This window comes from Pinus tabuliformis, chromosome 9 (assembly GCF_031772625.1).
Source record: "Pinus tabuliformis cultivar Carrire ecotype Pingquan chromosome 9, CPIR1, whole genome shotgun sequence".
NCBI classification, from domain to species: domain Eukaryota; kingdom Viridiplantae; phylum Streptophyta; class Pinopsida; order Pinales; family Pinaceae; genus Pinus; species Pinus tabuliformis.
In genome coordinates, this window is record NC_142307.1 from 150,195,109 (window position 1) to 150,210,227 (window position 15,119).

General features: G+C 36.6%; 1 pseudogene; it reads left to right on the forward strand.

The window, feature by feature from the left end:
* Positions 1-374: 374 nt before the first annotated feature.
* LOC149147564 (uncharacterized) lies at positions 375-1,776 on the forward strand (annotated as a pseudogene).
* The last annotated feature ends 13,343 nt before the right edge of the window (positions 1,777-15,119 follow it).

Here is a 15,119-nt window from a genome sequence, read left to right on the forward strand (position 1 = left end):
TATCTTGTAAAGCTTAAGAATAAAAAATCACTATACAAATATATGAAAATCATGCATGAATATTGCAACCATATCCATAAATTATTGCATAAAACATGTGAGGAAATTCAAATATAATATTTATTTTTCAAAGTTAAGCATTATAACTTGCATTGGTCAATGTTAAACTAATAGTGATCAATAGGTAATTCAATTGCTAGAATCTTGCCTTCACAAGGACTAACAAGTCTTCATCACTTTTATCATTATACATTAATTAAAACTTCTTCTTTTCTATAATGGTTTGTAGATTTCTGTGGTGTGGTTTTTGTGATTCTGGATTCGGATATTCTGCTGTCTTCATTTTCATGATTTGCTTTAGTGACGACTGATCCATGGCTTCGACTGATCCTGCTGCAGATTTCGTCCCTAACGATCCCGTGGTGAATGAAGATGCCAATGCCACTAGAAAAAAGCCCGTGAAGGCGCCGAAGGAGAAAAAGGTGAAAACCCCAAAGGAAAGGAAGTTGACGGCTAACAAGGGTTTGAAACCCCCACCTGCACATCCCCCTTATTTACAGACGATTTCTGAAGCCATAACAGCTTTGAAAAGAGCATGGTGGTTCAAGCCCTTATGCGATAGTGAAGTTCATGAGCAAAAAGTATAAATCTGACCTGTCCCTCGCGTTCAAGAAGAAACTCAATGTCCAGCTCCGGAATTTGACAAAGTCTGGCAAGCTAACCAAAGTGAAAGACTCTTATAAGCTTGTTGAGAAAGAAAAGAAGAACGACGCACCCAAGCCAAAGACAGAAAAGAAACCTATAGCCAAGAAGCCTAAAGCACCTGCTTCCAAGGCTCTCGCAAAGGCCCATTCCAAGGCCTCTGAGCCCGTGGCACCGAAGAAGGCTGAGAAATCTGCGGCTCTAAAGAAAGTTGCGGAACCCACAGCTCCAAAGGCGGTGGCTCCCAAAGCCAAGAAACCAGATGCCGCCGCTAAGCCTGTGACTCTAAAAAGTTCTTCTACAAGAACGACTTCCAAGCTCGTAGCTCCCAAGACCGCGAAGAACCCTACACTTAAGAAAGTCGGTGGGGCTACAAAGAAAGCCAAGAAGGAGACTAGCTACCTGGAACAGAGCAACAGATTCTTGAACGAGTCCATAGAGACCTCAATGCAATGCAATGCACCTGACGCTGCTCGGCCTAGCCACCTCCATATGGAAACAAAACCCTCACCCGTGGAAAATTCTCTTCGATTTCAATTTTTTATTAAAACCCCTTCAGGGATGTCACTTTTGGTTTGGGTTCACGCAATAGACTGTGTTTCATTTGAAGAATCTTATCTCCCATCATATTGGATATCCTGTTGGATTAAAATATCTGATTTTTGGGGGCAGAGCACTCCAGGACCCAAGACCCCTCACAGACTACAGACTACAATACTCAATCTGAAGCTGAGAGGTGGTGCAACAAACTGTAGTAAAACAAATCACATAGGAGGAGGCATTGGGAGTAGTTCAACAAAAAATACGGAAACACATCAGGTGCACAAAAATGGAGGACTTTCTTTCAAGAACATTCTCCAAGGGAAAAATACACCTTCAGCAACACCAAAGCAAGCTGCAACCGAACCCAGTCCATATATTGTGGAGCAACTGAATTATATCCCAGAATTAAACATAGATATACCAGAAACAGATGAGCATTGTAATACATTTGAAAAACAAGCTATTATTTGTCGATTCAACTGTTTCTGGCCAAAACCTGTTGAGCTCTTTCATTGGATTTTCACAAACTAGACTACTCACTGTGAAATTCACCTCTGTTCCAAGGGGTTCTTCATTGTGAATTTCCCTTCAACAGAGGCCAGAGACATTATATTACGGGAAGGACCATGGTTTTGGGGATCCACGGGTCTCTTCATCACACCATGGTTTCCGGAATTTGATGTAAATACTATGGTTGTTTCCAAGATGCCAGTTTGGGTTCATTTGCACAATCTCCCATTACATCTTTGGAACCAACAAGTCCTTGCAGGTATAGGCAACACCATCGGGCGATACATTAAAACGAACACACAAAGACTAGAGGAAAGAATTTTCACATTTGCACGAATTTGTGTGGAAGTAGATCTCAACAAAGGCTTTCCAGACTGCATACAACTGAAGCACAAACAGAGGTGTTGGACACAAATACTAGATTATGAAAATACAACATTTAGATGCAGAATCTTCCAGCAAATAGGACACCTACAAAATACGTGCCTTGAAGCCAAAAAAGATACCTGAAGAAAGAAGAAAATAGGGAAACAACCCAAGGGATGGCAATTTCCCCCACGGTGTCTAATGAGGAGGAGGAAGCTGATGTGGAACATCCCATACCCAACGAGAACAATCAGATGAACAAAGAACCAGAAATACATGACTTAAATCCATAAGTTTCGATGGACTCATAGCCGACAAAGATACCAGATACAATGGACACCAGTAGATCCAAATGACTACATACATCATACAACTTTGATTATGATACAGACAACCCTTGACCTCAGGCTGACACTTCGCTTGCACTTGTATCTTCGATGTCGACTCAAGGGGAGTGTCACAAGGTTGAGAAGAAAAAAGGGAGAAAAGCGTGATTTTTCTCCCCATTTGTACATTATTTTTTGCTTTCTTTGAATTTCTCATCAGCAGTCATTGACTGGGCGATGAAATGTGTCAAAACATCTGCAACATGTAATTTTATTTTCATTAATAAAATTATGATTTTTCTTTTGGGAAATAAATAATTAAAAGTAAATCTTTATTATTATTATCATGTAATAAAATTAATAGATTTTTTTTTCAAATTAAAAAATAAATCTACTATTTTTAATTTAAAATCAATTTATATTTTTTTAAAACTCATTAGATATTTTAATCAATGATAATCTTGTTATGAAATTTATGTAAAATCTTGAGATTTAAATTTCAAACCCCCTCTCGAACAAACTAACAATTTTTTTATTATAAATATTTCTTACTCTTTTTAAAATGTAATATTATTTAATATTTATTATAACAAGCTCTTAATTGAATGCAAAGCACATTCAATACTATAAAAATTATAATTATAATTATATATATATAATGGTTGAATAAAACATTAAAAATAATTTCTAAAATAATATGATATCATCTTGTTTCATCATTTATATTATTAATATTGTATATCTCATGTAACTTATGAAAAACTTAAATGGCTTGATAATAAATTAATGTTTTATTTAACTATTTAAAATATATAGTATTTATACCCCAATGGGAATGAACAAATAGGGGTTCGGGTCACTTGCCACCTCACTGAATCCCAAGGTTCAAAAAGAAGGGGAGGCATGGCATGCCCTCCCCATTTACCATACGTGCGACATAACGTTTAATCAGATGGTGGGTATTGCACCAAGTCTTGTGACTCTTTCTTGCAGTGGTTTGTCGATGAACATTGTCCGGTCCTTCCAAGGATGGCAAGGTAGGATTATCAACAACCCTGCAAGGCTAGACCTCAACTCTCATGAAGGCAATTTCTTGTCTCAGTGGTAGATTCGTGTCTAACACCACGACCAACAAAAGCAAGCTCGTAAAGCTTAGGACTCTGGCGTTTAGAAGGCCTTAAGTTTTTGGACGTATTTGGGCATGGATTGGGAGTGGATGTAGATGTAATTCGTTGATGCGGGTTTGTGCTTGGGCTTCCTTTCTTCCATGCGAGTTTGTGGTTGGCCTAACTCGTACTCTTTATCTTGGTTAATTGTTGGTTTACTACTAGGTTTTGGTTCATCCTTACATTAAGATGGTTGTTGTCTGTTATGGTCTATCTTGCCTATTCAATTTGGCTCTATATGCTCTCTTTTGATTTTCATTTAGTGGATTTGGTCAAGAAGACAGGTTTCAAGCCTCTAGTTTCTACATCATATTTTTTATTCTTCAATGGCTTTGTATCAAATTGGTGGGTGGGGCTTTATTTGAGTTGTATTTGTCACACCTGTCTACAGGTGGTCTACATCATTATCTAGCTATGTGGTACCATGGCAAGGCGAAACATGTAGGCCCTTCTAGTGTTGGTTATACTTTGAGGTTCCCTGCTCTAATGGTGTGGTTGGTCCTTCTCATGGGTTTTTTTTTGTGGTCTTAAAGAGGTTAGTTTCGCCCAACTTTTAGCTCTCTACACCATGCCATGCTCGCATGGCTACACCCATCAAGATTCAAGAGAGAGTGGAGCATCTTGTCGGCCTCGCTTTGTGGCTCAGGCCCAGGTGGCGATAACAACATTTTAGTTGTAATTGCAACTAGCACGGAGGAGGACATTCTTTGCTTAGAAAGATTTGTTTGAAGAGAAAGGAAGCACTTTTCTAATTATGAACTTATCAGTGAAGTCTCTCCTTAGAAATGGAAATTCGGAAAGATCTCAATACATTCATTCGGTCACCCTGAACTAGCATCTCAAAACATTGTTGGGGAAAGTCCTAAAGGAAAAACATGAGGATCATACCAAAATTATATATTTTCTAAGTGATCTTCGAAGGAACCAATGACATATGCAGGATTGTTTAACTCATCTTCAATGGAACCAATGGCACATCCAAGACAAACTGGATTGTATGGACGCCCGATTGGCTCACATGGAGAAGCATGTATAATGTGAATTTTGGCCTCACCCTCCCCCTGATTCAAGCCTAAAGAATCTTTCTCTGATAACTTCAACGAAATGTTAATGGCCACCTGTTGTGTCTTAATCTTGCTAATATTTTGGTCTTGCGTTCTCATTTGGTTTCAGACTCAACAATCCTTTTGGTGTAGTATTTACCAGATTATCCACAGTATCATATTCATCATGTCGACGTTTCGAACCCCAAAGGGGATCCATCATCAGGACCAAAAAATGGTAGATATTGTTCTTTTGGTACATTGTAATCATTTCTGGAAACTATCCACTGCCCAACATATCTTGTAAAAGTGAGGCCGGTAGAAATTTGTTAAGCATTGGGCAGCAATGTAATATTTCTTTATAAATGAAAAACCTTGACTTATACTATATATGTATGTATATATATATATATATATATATATATATATATATATATAGAGAGAGAGAGAGAGAGAGAGAGAGTTTTGTCTAAATTGATTCTCAAATATATATTATATAAATAGAATAATGATAATGAAATTGAAGGAATGCATATAAAAAAAGGTGATATTGCTAATTATAATCTATTTGTCAATGGATAATGAAAATAGTTATTATTGATTGTTATTTACAATCCAACTCATTATCATTATTGCACTGATAGGCGTTCTCCAACTCAATATGGTATAGATGTTGTGATGTTTAATATTTTGACTATGTCAAACTTAAATTAAATTAAATTAAAATGGTTTTCTCATGGTATTTTTAAACCATGGTTTTTCCAATGGTATTCTTCTCTAATGTAGCCTATTATCCCATGGTATTCTTAACCCATGGTTTTCCCCATGGTATTCTTCTCTAATGTAGCTTATTTAAAAGTTAATCATTAAATCAACCTAGATCTATCTTAACTTCATATCTGCCAAACCTGAAAAGAGATCAAATCTATTTTCACTCTAAAAGAGATTTACACTTCGAGATATTTGATCCCTCTTGATCCTTGGTAGATCTAAAATTGAAATGAATCTAAGCCTATTTAAAAAAAAAAATCATACCATCTAAAATAATAATGTATCTATAATTTAAAAAAAAACAAACTTTAATTTTTTCAAACTCCATCTCTTAACTAATTAAAATTACCTTTAAACGTAACTCTACAAGCAAAAATTGTTTTTAGCCGAGTAAAATTAAAATAACCCAAACATCCCTCTCATTAAAATTAACTTTAATAAATTTTATACTTTTAACTTCAATCCTATTAAAAAACACTTCTTATAATTATAATTTAACTCTTTACCATAAAGCCTTAACGCGACTTTTTACTAATTATAATTTTACTTCTTATACTTTTAACGCGACTTTTTGAAAGCCTTTCCGGCGATTTTTTCCGGTGAAAATCCGGCAGTGATTTATGGAAATCCAAGTTTGATAACTAATTTCTGCACAATGAAACTGTCCCAGGGGTTTTTCAGGGTGCTGAATCCGAATATGCAGTTAAAAAACCATTTTAACTGCAACAAATCATGATTTCAGCTCAATTTCTTTCGCCGGATTCCGTCACCGGAATCTCAAAAAGTCGCATTATAGACAACTCCTTAATTTTATATGATGATTTTTACCAGAAATAGATTTTATATTTTATGATATAAAATCAAATCTTATAATCGTGTATCCGGGTGACTCTTCACACAAACAACATGTGGCCAACCATTCTAAAACTCTCCATGTGATAATAGAGACATTATTTGCCAACCATTGACATTAGGATGACGAGGATGTACTAGTTATGTGTTAATTAGTTGGAATACTTTACATTGGAATCCAATTGTCCATGTGATAAAAGTGGTGTATGTGAAGTGGACATGACGTGTACCATATGTCATGTTTATAACAAACTATTCGTCACGTGTTGATCGTGGAGTAACTATGTACCTACTTTTTTCAACCCAAAAAAAAAACTCACTTTTTATTAAAAAAATAAGTTTACATACTGCATAGATCTTCTTCATATATGGCAACACAAAAAAACTAATACAATGTCTCTAGTACACATTAGAGTTACATTCTAGATCCACCTCTCATCTATACTACCTAAAAAGATAACCCCCTAATAAATTCAATTCTAGACTCCAACCATCTTTCCAAAACATTACACAGACATAAAGCAAGTAGTGTAGAGCCAAAATTGTTGTATAACAAGAATATCTAATCTTACGTGACACTTAATTGCAACTTTCTTTTGATAAAGAATTAACTTCATTGTTATGTTTTTGGAATATTTGAGTGACAGAGATCCTTTCAAAATACTTGATCAAAGTACATGTCTTATCCATTTAATGTGTGAGATCTGGAGCTTCAGTGTAGATATTTGATTTTCCCATTCGACAATCACCTTTAAGTCACCATAAACGATAATCTCAGCAATGTCCAACCACTTAGTGCAATAGAGGATGCCCCATAGTACCAACATCTTTGCTTCGGTGTTAGAGCCATAACCACTTAACCAACTAAACTTGTAGAAATCTCTAGGCCTCACAACAATTAGTATCCCACTACCACATCTAGTTGATGATGAAGCCCCATCGAAGAAGTCAGTCAAAAACCTGTCTCATAGATCCTTCAAAATGCATCTTCGGTTTGAAATCTTTTTTATGACAAGTCCTTTCTCCATAAAAAAGGCAACAATCTTGATGATGGACCCCCTTACATCCATATCTTTCATGTCAAAGTATTAGCGTTCCTCATATGCCAAATGCCCCATAATATGTAGAAGGGAAGATATTTGAATACCTTGTTCTTTGCAAACCATTGTGACTGGAAAGCACTGATAGAGGACTAATTCCAAAATGCATTGAGATGAAGTATGTGAAGGACCTTGTTCTAGAAAACAGCTGCAAATGGGCATATAAGGAATAGGTGATTCACATCTTCCAAGGAAACCTGGCAAAGAGCCTCTTTTGATTAAATTGGCCCAAGTGAGGATTTTATCATGGACCACTAACCATAAAAAACATTTAAGCTTCTGAGGTATATCCCAACTTCGCATTTCTTGAAACTAGCTTAAACTTGAATCCATCTCATTTCCTTGTGACAAGTATTGGTAAATCCCTTTGACCTATAATTTTTCCTTGACCATGTTGTCATTCCATGACAACCTATCATCCTTTGCTATCAATGTGATGCCTACTAACTTAAGTTGGAGAATATATGCATTCCATTCTTCAGTTAATGCACCAGAAAGACCTATGTTTCCTGTCTCTCTCCAAGATGATCGTTGAAGGATTGTGCCTCCGTCCATGGAAATAAATTTCAGCCTAAAGAAGCCATTATTGTGCAATTGTGCTAGGAGAGTATGAGACAGTGTATAAGATCCATGCATACCTTTGATGTTCGTTAGGTTTATCTCTGTCAGCAAACCAGAGCCTATTTCCCATCTGATGTGACCAAGAAATCAATGTTTTGTTTTCATCAGTCTTCTCCGGGTCATGGATGACATTTTATTCTTTGGAGTCGCCTCCATTATCCAGTTAACCAAAGAAGGATTTCTTGAGTAGTTTTCCTCAATAACTCGATTCCATATGCCTCCTCCACTAACAGCACTCCACAAATTTTTTATCAACAACGCCAAATTGAAAATTTTCATATTTTTGATACCCCAACCACTGAAATCCACCTTTCTAGACAATGTCTCTCAACTTACAAAGTGGATTTTCCTATCATTTCCAGAACCAGCCCACAAAAAATGCACTATGATAGATATAATATTATTGATGACAACAGTTAGAAGTTTTAAAATATGCATCCAATATATAGCGATGTTTTGTAACATCACCTTTATCATAATGAGTCGCCCACCCAAGGATAACCATTTTAAAGGCAACGATCTCAAACTTTTCTCAAATTTCTTCAACAACCAATCCCAGTCACTTATCTCATAACAGTTTGGCTTGATGAAAAATCCAAGATATCTAAAGCCATGGTCCAAAGGAAGAGATTTAACCCTGAACATGTTGGTTATCTCTTTCATCGAATTTTCCTCATAATCTGACGATATCAGAGTAGACTTCCCCTTATTCATGACATGGCATGATGCTTCTCTAAAATCATTTAAAATATTATGAAATATTGTCCATTCTAGTATGGTTCCATTCTCAGACAAAAGTATGTCGTCGACAAACATCAAGTGGGTCAGAGAAGTTTGTTTGGAAAACCTGCACCCCAAAATAATCCCCCTGGACCCAGCTTCCCTTATGATCCTGCTTAGCCCATCAATCATAGTCAAGGACAGTAGTGGAGACAAGGTGCAACCTTGTCTTAAACCTCTAGATGCCCAAAAGAAATCAGATGGGAGCCTGTTAATGATGACTGCCAGGTGAGCTGACGTAACACATTGCATGATCCAATCGACTATCTAGACCCCAAAACCAATCTTATGGAGAATTAACCTAAGAAACTCTCAGTCAATGCAATCACGGGCTTTGATAAGATATATCTTCAATAGACATGCCTTAAGTTTCTTAGACTTTATAGAATGCACACACTCTTGTGCTATTGCAGCAACATCATGGATTTGCCTTTGATATAGAAAGCCAAATTGCTATGATGTGATGTACCTCGATAACACATGTATGATCATGTTAGCAATTAGTTTTGATATTAGTTTATGTATTGTATTACAAAGGGAGATAGGGTGATAATCAACAAACGTGGACGGATTTTCAACTTTAGAGATAAGTGTAATAAAAGTAGAGTTAATTGCTCCTGATATCAAGCACATCCGTCGACAATAGTCTACCATAGTTGTTGGGTCCTCGATCATGATAACTTAGAAGAATAGGAAGAGCTCCACAAACCATTTGTCTGGCCTAGACTCTTCTCCTTTGCCAAATCTTTTAAAATCCAAAATACATCTTTCTTGGAGACCGGCCACTCCAAAACTGCTTTCACCTCCTCATTAATCATGATTGGATATAGATTAACAAAACCCATCTGTTTATCCACATTTTCTCCTTCTCTGGCTTTGAATATATGGCTGAAATATGAGACCACTTCCCTTTCTAAGTCTGGTTGTTTGGAAAATGAATTCTCTTCTTCACCTCTTATATGTCATATGGAATTTTTCTGCCTCTTAAAATACACTTAATTATGGAAAAATCAGGTGTTTCTGTCACCCTTAACCACCCACAACACCTTGCTTTTGATACACCATTCCTCTTCCTAATCCATCAAAATCTTGTTTTTTTTCTCTTTTCCATATCTATGACTCTTTTCTTAATATATTTTGAGAAGTACCATGGGTCCTTCAGATCAAAGAACCTCTTGATCTCCTTATCAATCTTAATTAGCTCCCTAAACATCTCTTTTTTTAAACATTAACCCAAAGCCTGACTACTTTATTTAGTGCTTTGAGGTTATAACATACAAATTCCATACATGTTGCTTCGATACCAGGAGATGACGAGAGCCATGCCTTGTGAATCGTATTAGCCAACTTCGAATCCTTAAGCCAGTTATAATTGAATTTGAAGGGAAAGGGTCTTCTATTAGAATCTTCTATCCATTCCAAAAATATTGGGAAGTGATCCAAAACCGTAGAAGTAAGGATCCATGATTTGAGATTCTCTAGGAATATTATCAAGTCCGACCATATCAAGAACCTGTTCAATCTTTTGGAAATCCCCACTTCACCAACTTTACCATTGCTCCAAGTCGGCCCTGCAGAAGCAGGTCTAATGTCCACCCGTGATTTTTGAGCGAGAAGTTCTTTAAAGAAAGACCCCAGGGAGTCCTCCTTAACAGTTGTACCCAAACCTCATCCTTTTCCAATGTGAAGTTAAGTCACCAACTAGGACCAAAGAGCTAATGTCCAATAAACCACCAACCTCACATCTTTCCCAAAAACTTTTCATGCTCGAATAAGGGGCATACATATTAATAATATGAAGCTTTCACATAGCCCCTCTCCAATAACCAGACAAGGTAATCCATGTGTCGAAATGATAAGCATTTAGCTTAAAAGTACTGAGATTCCACATAGCGGCCAAACCCTCCTCCCTGAAATTCCTGTGGTGTTGGTCGCGCAAATATGCCATTTAGGACAAGTCTTCGACAAGGCTTCCCAAGCCTTTTCTCTACTACACATTTTCTCTTGTAACATAACCAAATCTGGATGGTGTATGCTAATCAAACTACGGAGGGGTCTATGCTCGGGGCTCATTCCTAATCCCCACACATTCAAGGACATAATAATCATTTTGGAAGGTCCTCTTTAAGGACCCGAGAATCTAGAAGAGCAACATCCTCATATCCAACCTTGAAGCTAGCCTGATGATTACTAGGCATACTAGTATCCATAAGGGGCTCCCGTAATGTGGACTCGAGATCTGATGGCATCATTAAAACTTTTGAGATTTTTTTAAACTTCACCCCTTTTTTCTTCCTAGTGTACACGAATTTTCTGGACTCCAGGCTCACATAAACCTCCTTATTGGCAAAAAAAGACTTTTTGATAGTTAATGACTTTTTGTACCTACTTAATCTTTTCATATATCAATCTTTTATTTTACATTATTAAAATTTTAAAATAATTATTTTTAAAAATGAGATTTATGAGTAATATTCCATATATTTATTTTTAAATTTAATATTAAAAATACCTTCCCATAACCACTCAATCACATGTATATAGTTTTTTGAATAATTATGTTAAAGGACACTAGCTCTAGTGGTAGGTATTAGGGGTTTAATTCTCCTCTACCCGAGTTTTATTCTCCAGAGACATGTTAGCTTGCATGGTAAAAATTTGAATATGTTGAAAATCATGACGAGTAATTCTTATAAGCCCAAAGAGGCATGAAAATTTGAATACACTGATATTGAGGTGAATAACGACAATGTTTAGCCATGAATATTAATGAGTTTAACATTCTATGCCTAATCTATCTCATAGAATTTCTCTGTAAGAAGAGAATTATTTCTATCTTTTTTAAAACTATATATAAATATATTGTCAATTGGGTTTCATTTATGTGGTTGGAAGACATGTTTTATCCTCTCCACTATGTATGACATTTTGAGCTCATAACAAGTATTTCTTGTAATGGTTTTGAGTCTTATTGTCTAAGCAATGCTTTGAAGACTAAAACATGTATAATAAAAGTTATTGTTCATTTTCATTATCCTCACACTACATCATTGCTATAGAATTTTAATATGGAATTAAGTTAATCTCACTTACATTGTTTTAAGTTTTATTATTATCATCGTATGTATTTTTTAAAATGAGTTTATGATAGTAATTCCAAGAAATATCACATAAGTTATAACTACTTAAAATTCCAACCTCAAACTCTTCCAAATGAATATGTGTGTGTGTGCGTGTGTGTTTATTTTTCATCTTGTCCTCACATTACATTATTACTATGCGGTTTCAATGTGAAATTAAGTTCACCTCACTTGCATTATTTTGGGTTTATTGTTATTTCTTTATTATGAATTAAATTGGTGTTGCATAAATATTATGTCATTTCTAGATTAGGGTTATAACAATAAACCCAGGTAATACTAGGTAAGTTTTCGCTCATTTAAAATTGCAACATCCAAACCCTATCAAGATAACAATATGGAATAATATAAACCTAATTTGGAGACATGCAATGGAATTATCATCATATAGGTCATTGTAGGTGAGTATTACAAGATAAATACTAACATAGTGTGATTTAGAGGATACTTAAGATGAATAGTATATGGACATTTCTCGTTTATAAGATGACAACTATTTTAAACTTCTCTTTGTTTGAAAAAATAGTATATTCGTACAAGTCAAACACTTAAGGGAACCACTCACAACATAAATCAACGGTAATTATAGTTGAGTTTATATGGTTAAACCCTAAAAAGAGGGAAACAAACCATGGGCACAAATAACATGACCACTTGAGGTAATATATTAATGCAAAAAAAAAGAGTATATGAACATATCGCACAAAACAATTATAAGCAAATTATCCTCCATGCCCTTTAAATCGAAATCATAGATCGATTGAGTGCTAAGTCATGGATCAAGTGTCATCAATATTGAGGATAAATGAGCCATTAAAGCACTGTATGTCTATAACATAATCATAATCATTGATTATTGTTGACAGTGTTGGAAATCCATCAACCAAGGGGTTCTCCCCAATATGAAGTCCCAATTAGGCCTCACACCATTTGGAGTAGGATCCCCATTCGGAGTGTCGGCCTAGTTGCCATGCATTCTTATATATTTGGCTTGGCTTTAGCTATCAGCAAGAGAGAGAAGCGTCTATGTGCCTTTGCAAAAAGCAAGTAAGTGTGCCTGGTGAATGTTCGGTTGTAGGTGTATCAAGGTTCTTCTACTGTAGAGGGAGGAGAAGTGAGCCTCTTAAAAGAGAGGTAATAGTACCACACTAGTAGAGGTGCACAAAAGCAACAAAAAATAATTACCTAACATCAAGAAGAATAGTCCACATAAAATGTGGCGATTGCTACAACCATTATAACACATTTTCAATAAGATAAGCACTAAAATAACTGAAATAGTTCAACTACTTTAGTACAGGTGGAAACAAACATGAATCATAAACATTCACAAAACAATCTTACAAATATTCACAATCCATGCATGAAAATGTGTTGGCCATCAAGCTTCAAGTATTAAGTAAAAGTCCTAAGACACATGTATACAATGAACATCACTAGCTCCAATAATGGAGCATTGGAGCCATGATTTGCTCCCCAAAAGTACTGACTCTGTCTCTCTGATGCCTTATGGGAGAAGCCAAGGTGAAAAGTCTTTTGCATGAACAATGAGGGTGTATATATAACAAATGGGGTGATCCTTCACCTCCCTTGTGACTCTTGGACTACCCTCATGACTGTATTGCTTCTCATTACTTTTCAACTTCTTACATCACTCTTCACATTACATAGATGATTCTTGGACTTCCACTTCACATTACATTTTTAATATAGAATTACATAATCCATGAATGATGTGCCACATGATGGCTCATGACACGAAATGACATGACACCAATGACATGGACTGCATGATGACATGTAAATGTCAAGTCACGTTTTGTTGTTGCTTTCTTTGTGTCTTCTTGAAAGATGGAACATGCTCTTCTTCTTCCTCTTCCTCATGACTTCAAGATAAAGAGTTTCCAATGTAGTCTTGGTCTTCAACTGTTGTTGCAAACTGATGTCCCTTTGTCTTCTCTTGATGGATCAACTTGTCTTTACAACTGTAAGGGTATCTTCTAGAATGGTCTCCTTCTCCATCTCCTTCATCATCATCATGACATAAAAGAATACCCGTGATTACAAACCACTCATGACAAGACGACATAAGTCTGATAAACCCCTAGCCTAATATGCTTCATGAAATCACTTGTTAGGGTTGGAACTGGTGACTGATTGAGTGACTAAACCAGGGATTGTGTAGTTCCATAGGCCAATGTTTGGGACTAAGGCTTGAGACTGCACAATGCGCAGTTCAGGATGGCCAAGGTCAAAGTATTACGCAGTTGAGGGACTCAAGGACTCAGGTTGGAGGCTTGAGCCTTGAGACAACAAAATGTGCAGTTGAGGAGGCATGGGCAGAGGGAATGCATAGTTGAGGGAATCAAGGGCTCAAGTTGGAGGCTTGAGGATTGAGACTACCCAGTGCGCAGTTTTGAGGGCTTGGACTAAGTGACTGCACAGTTGGGGAACTCAGGAGGTCAAGCTTGAGGCTTGAAGTTGCCCAATGCACAATTCAGGCAGGAGAACAAGTTGGGAGATTGCACAATTGAGGGGTTCAAGGCCTCAAGGTTGAGGCTTGAGGCTTGAAGTTGCCTAATGCGCATTTCTAGAGGGAGAATAGTCTCAAGGATTGCGTAGTTGTGCAACTCAAGGTGTCAGGTTGGAAGCTTGAGGCTTGACACTGCGTAGTGCGCAGTTAAGGCTGAATGAGAAGCTGAAATTGCATAGTTTTGGAGCTCAAGGGTCGAAGCTAGGCACTTTGACTGCGCAATGCATAGTTCTAAGAGGCAAGGTTAGGTCTTGAGGGGTAAGATTGTGCAATGCGCATTTCAGGAAGGTTGAGTGAGGTCAAGTTGCCTGAGAGTGAAATTTTCCAGATGAGGCTATGTGTGGAATGAGTGAGCCAAAGTGAACAAGGAAAAAACTTGAGCATGATCACACATTTAGAAAAATTAGAGACACAACATTTATCACTCATAATGCATTAACAACATACTTCCCTCAATGCGACAATAGTGACAACACTTGTGCGATAGTGCTTGAAAATTTGGAAATGAGTGTGAAACATGTCTGCATGATAAGAACAACTCATTATCATGAAGATTTACGCTTGAAACAAGCCAAAACTCTATTTTACGCGATAAGCAATAGTTCCCACACCAAAAGACGACACTTGTGATATGACAAGAAAAGTGCAAACGACACTTATGATATG